Here is a 6,000-nt window from a genome sequence, read left to right as displayed (position 1 = left end):
GCATAAGATACAACATTGTTAGCTAAGTATGAAAATGTTTGCACTTTGGATTTATAATGTTTGGCTCACTCTTTGAGTTTCATTGGTGTTTCCTGTGGAGCTTAATTTTGGTCTTTGGATATGGTATTTGATCCTAGTTTCTATTCCGTATATATATATTCTTTTCTTGTAACCCTATCCTTGCCCTTGTATACAGTGATCACATCGTAGTAGGAAAACTTCAATTAGGAACTTGACATTGCAATCTGACTATCCAACTTGTTAGAATTTAGAGGCTCTCTAGTTGCCCATGCACATTTGTGTGTAAATGTTATGGGTCTCAATGGGTTGGATATGATGTGTTTTCAAATAGTATTTCAAATTCATTAAAATTTTGTTATATATTACAAAAGTTTGAAATGATCGGCGCACCCCTCGTCCTTTCTGCCTTTCCAGGGGGTGCACCGGCCATTTTGCACGGCAATGCCTAAGTGCAGTTTACACACTGTGCTGCAGCATCGGTTAGCGTGTTCCTTTTCCATAAATTATTAAGAAAGAGCCTTAATAAGTGAAAGTTAGTAAAGTGGGTTGGATTACAAATTTAAAAAAAATTTACATTGATTTTACATCAATTTCACAAACAACCAAACGACTTAGCAAAATTAATTTCACTTGACTTCCTTTGCAACCAAACGACTTAAAAGGAAAAAAAAATTCCCTTTACTTCCCTTCCCTTCCCTTCCCTTCCCTTCCCTTCCCTTCATTTCCCTTTCCCATTTCCCTTGCAAACAAACACGTCCATAGATCATTGCATTTTGAGTTCATACCATTGAACAATAGAAGAGAATCGAGGAGTTGAGCGCTTCTTATTGTTTTAGAATATGGATTTACAATTTTATTCAACTCAGTTTCTAAGTGAATCGGCTTTATGGTTTTTAAAAAAAAAACGACTATACTCATCGAGTTTGCATGACTTAGGTAAAAATACCGAGTCTTATTTGACTAGGATGATTTATGACCCAGTCTCGTCATTTTTTACCTTGACCTAGTCTACACGATTTTTGACCAGGTTTTCAAAATTTTGACTCGACTCGAGCGACTCGCCCCAGTCAAAACCCAATTTTCCAACAATGATTGTCACGCCCCGCCTTGGACAGCCCAGGCGTAGCATGAACCGATGAGGTCTCGCACCCAACTTAGTCAGGAAGCTCTGTGCAGCACAATTACCAGACACACACTATAGAGAAACTAAACAGCGGAAAAATACTATGAATTTAAATATTTAAATAAAAGTCCATTAAGGACCAAGTGATAAACTTATATACATATGTTCGGTTAAGTAACCCAAAACCCCATATTTACAGTTATCCAAATAGAGGATTTATACATATACCAAGTTCAATGTAAATATAAAAGAGAACTATCAAAGGAACGACCTAATCCATCAGGCCTGCCTAAGAGAAGGCACACATGTCACAGATGCAAGAACCATCGTGTTCCTTGGGCTCTTGGTCTGCGAAGTCCTCAAAACCGTCTTCCTCGAACTCGCTACCAGACAGTCCGTCACCTGCATAGTCATCTAAAAAGAGGTTTTCCACAAGTGTGAGCTCACACTGAGCCCAATAAGGGGGAAAACACACAGCATACAAATGATGCATGAAGTATATATTATTAATGTAAATATCAATCACACTATATGATGCATGTTCAATTCCATTTTTATTAATCCACCTAACAACCAGACTAAGTCATTGGTATGAACTACGGTATCGACTCGAGGAGTACTTTGGGTCACTTCACGTTATCGCCGCCGCACTCCCTCAGCCAATACAAGTAGGGAGCCCGCCTCCACGCTTGGTACGTTGGCCTCAAGCCTTCGGCAGACCCCGATAGTCAAGTACCCCTGACCCTGGGTTAAATACCTTTGCTCCAGGCGTCAATAACCCGACTACCCAACACCTGAACCCTTGCTGGTAAGGGTTGTAGTTCGGGGTTTCCATCCTACCCATGTTTTCTAGATGATGACATGCTGTGTTCAAGAGTGCACCGTGTTCCATATACACGTCCACTCAAGAACACCGGGTCACACAAATCATGTTATGCATTTCCAATACAATTTGTCAAACACACCACAATGATTCACAACTAGCCATCACTAAGAGAATCACATCATAAGAAATACAGTAGTTTAATTATAGTAAATGGAACAATAAATACCCATACATTACAATAGCTGAATTTACAACTAGGCATAAGACAAAAGCATTAAAAATGGAAGGTTCATACATATAAGAGAGACTAGATTTGAAATCCAAACACCAGCATATAGGAAATCAGATATAAATCATCCAAATAAGCAAACACCCCACTCACCTTGGTTGTCTTGATCAAGCTATCCAACCAAGTGTCCAAAATTAAAGAGAAAGAGTTCAATGCAGGTTCAATCCCCTAAATACAGAGTTATAAAATTGTTAAGACTCTTCCTAAGAGGCGGGAGCATCATCCCAAGCCATTAAAGATCCCAAAAAATCATTCAGAGGTGGCCGGAGCTTCTAGCTCCAGAAGGGCCGGTCAGCCTGCTCTGGAGAGCCGACCAGAAAATAGAGCCAAAAACAGCAATTTATTCAACTGGGTTTTGTCCACCAGGCTTGGTTCAGCTGGCCAAAGGGCTTATGGACATGAAACAACACCCACTAAGGGTCATTTTGCTTGGATTGTATATATGATCAATGGATCATACATGAATCTACAAATCCAAGAAGGAATCTGAAAGAATTAAAGAGGGCTTTAAGAGATTGAGTTGCAGTAACTCAATAATAGTAAAAACAGAACCTAGAAGATGATAAGTTCATCATTTGGGTTAATTAGAACCATTTGTATGTATAATCAAGGGATTACACATGCAATGCAAATCAAAACAAGAATGGGTAAGAATAGAAGGGGTAATGAGAGCTTGAGTTGTAGGAACTCAAGAACAGCATAAGTAGAGCTTGATTGATGTTTTAAAACAGTATAGAAATTATAAGCAGGGGCTAGAGTTTACCTATTGTTGAACCAACACAACTTTGAAGAGAAATGGTAGCATGCAACTGAATCAAGGGTCCCTAAGCCATGTCTCTCCTAGCTTCTTCTTCTTTATCTTCCTCTTCCAAAACCAATTCTAACTCTTAGCCTTTGAGAAATGAATCCTCAAGGCTAAGGATTGTTTATATACCCAAGCCCTTAGGGCATGTTTGGTTAAGAGCAAAAAGAGAATGAGTTTAATTTCTATTTATAAGCTTAACCCATTAGGGCCTGTTTGGTTGGCCCAAACAGAATTAGGCTCTATAGCATATTGGGTTATGTTTGGTTGGCCCTAAGAGGTTAAAATGAATTAAATGGCCGATAGGCTTATGTGGGGCCCACAGACACGACTCGATTAAATAATACGAAATGTAGACGGCATTCTGATCGAAATGATATAATGGTAATTGAAAAATAGTCAGGTGTGTGGGTCCCGAGATTAATATATTATTAAATAAGGCGACGGTCCCACAACCTTACCAGATTGGATTGCAAAGGTTAGATTGGAAAGAAATTACTTACTGTGGTTTGTACCGATATGCGATACGGGATTCTTTAATAAAATTAGAACATGTGGGGACCGCGAGGTAAAACTGGATAATGAGTCGATACGACTAGTCTATAATAGTAGTCTGATAATCTTGGCCGGTCGGTTCGGATTTCGAAAAGAAATAGAAATTTGGCTTTGATAACTGGAGCAGATTTATACATATTTGATCGGCAACTGAAATAGACAAATCCTTTTTTTTTTTTTTTTTTTTTTGACAGGCAATGCCCACATTGCGGAGGCATATAGTAGTTGAACTTGAACCAGGTATTACACCGGCTCGAATTAGACCTGCTTTAGAGGCAGGTTTCACACTCCCCCCTCCTTACAAAAATTTCATCATCGAAATTGTCATACTTGGTAAACCGAAAAGATGAAGGTATCTCTCCTGCATAGAATCTTCTCGCTCCCAAGAAGCTTAATGATTGTATTAATTAGTTTGAAGATTTATCTTCAAAGTTAGTTTATGTACCTCATGCGAGTAAAGTAAAAATTATCCAATTGTCTTTTTACTTATGTATAGCTGAGAGTTAATATAAAATATTTCACTGCTAACTGCATATGTTTGGTATAAGAAATATCTTCACTCCTCAATTCTACAGGCATCAGCCCGATCTAGCTGTTCTCTAAGTTATCTCCTTGTTTGTTTTTTTTTTCTTCAAGTTGAATTATTCTTTTCAAGCCTGATCATTATACTTTTACCTATATTTCGTTCTTTTTTTTTTTTGTGTTCTGTTTTCTTTATACTTTATTAAATCAACATGGCAGGAGCAGGGCATAAGTGTGGATGAAATACCTATCAGTACACCAATAATGACTCTGCCACCTCTATAATTGTGACAAACTTATTCCTCATGGGCTTGCCGCCTTGCTGTAGTTGGAAATCTTTCATCAGGCCTCCTATGATTGCAAAAGCATCTTGAGTTGAACGCGATGGTAGAGTTGCAGGGGTTGCAAGCATGGTACGATTAGGTGTCCCGGTTGTCTCTTTATCTCGCATTCCCGCTTGGAATCGGGCACTCATATTTTGCATGAAAGCTTGTTGTTCCTGCTGCATGGACTGCATCATGTTGGTCACGGTAGTAGTCACCTCTTCAACAGTAATAACAGGGGGGTGGTACGGGTGTATAAGTTGGAGGAGCCTCAGTTACATATACAGGTGAAACTTCGGGTACGGTCACAGAAGGGACAGAATCTTCTACGTTCAGAGCAATTGGTTTATTGGGAGGTTGAGGTGGAGGGATAATAGGGGGACATGCTCCACAAGGAACATTCCGGTTGGATCTGGTTCAAACCATGATTGTTTTCGAAAAAGAATTGAAAATTGATGTTCACTTGGATGTAATAAGGAGATTAACATTTAAGGTATACTTAGAATCAGCATACATGTAAATGCTTTAAACATCCAAACGGAAAGATTTGAATTAAGAAGTTAGACAAGCATGGGTGCAGATCTTGGAGCAGAGTTAGTAAAAAGGAAAATGCACTTGTGTGCCCCAATTTAAGTACTGAATCTGGTCCTACCATTGAATGAGTAAGTTATCAACACAGGTGGTTTGATCTTGAGGGTAACCTATTCTCCTTTTAATCATACAAAAGTTTCTGGCTGTCAAGGTCCAGTGGTTCCCTACTATGATTTTAAATAGGCTTGGGTCTTATTTAAAATACCTAAAACTTGTCCATTTTGCCTCCCAAAGCTTCTTCATTATGGAGAAACCATCTCCTAGTGTTTCTTGGCACAGACATATTCTATTCTATTTTGGCTTTTCCAAGTAGTAGTTTGGATGCTAAGTTAAAATAGGACTATTAGTGAATTAGTTTGACAAATCCATATAGAGGTAGTGGCCCATCTCCTTGCCAATAGGGAAAAGTTAAATTCACGCAACACAAACATTTACTGTCGCAGGATGGCGGCTATTAATCTATTAAAAAATTCAATCAAAAATCCTTCACAATGGTACTAGTAATCTAGGTAGAGGTATTAGATCATGAACTTAAATTTGAAATATTGGAGTAATAATTTAAGAGGTTCTTATCTCTTGTAAACAAGAAAAAATTTTACAATATGGATCTTAAATATCTTATTATAAAAGAGGTCTAATAAGAATTTTTTTTTTAAATCATGCATTGTGTACTAATTCATTAGAAGTGTTCAGGGTGTGGGGTCCACAATAAGAGGGCTCCACAACAAAAACTTGTCAATTTTCCATTCCAGGCTAGTCGGATCTTGAGACCCAGATTGTCTGGGCTAAATGACCCGGAAGTCCGGCTCCACTGCATTGGGTTTTAAAAATTCGAGCCAGGGGCTTTTTTGCGTTTATTTTCTCTTGTCTTCAACTCCAAGGAGCTCTAACGACTACTAAGCTAGAGGAAACTTCACCCAAGGCTCTTCAAACTTGTTTCTAAGGATC

This window comes from Telopea speciosissima, chromosome 1, assembly GCF_018873765.1.
Source record: "Telopea speciosissima isolate NSW1024214 ecotype Mountain lineage chromosome 1, Tspe_v1, whole genome shotgun sequence".
NCBI classification, from domain to species: domain Eukaryota; kingdom Viridiplantae; phylum Streptophyta; class Magnoliopsida; order Proteales; family Proteaceae; genus Telopea; species Telopea speciosissima.
The sequence above is the reverse complement of the archived record's forward strand: the minus strand, read 5'-3'. Positions refer to the sequence as shown.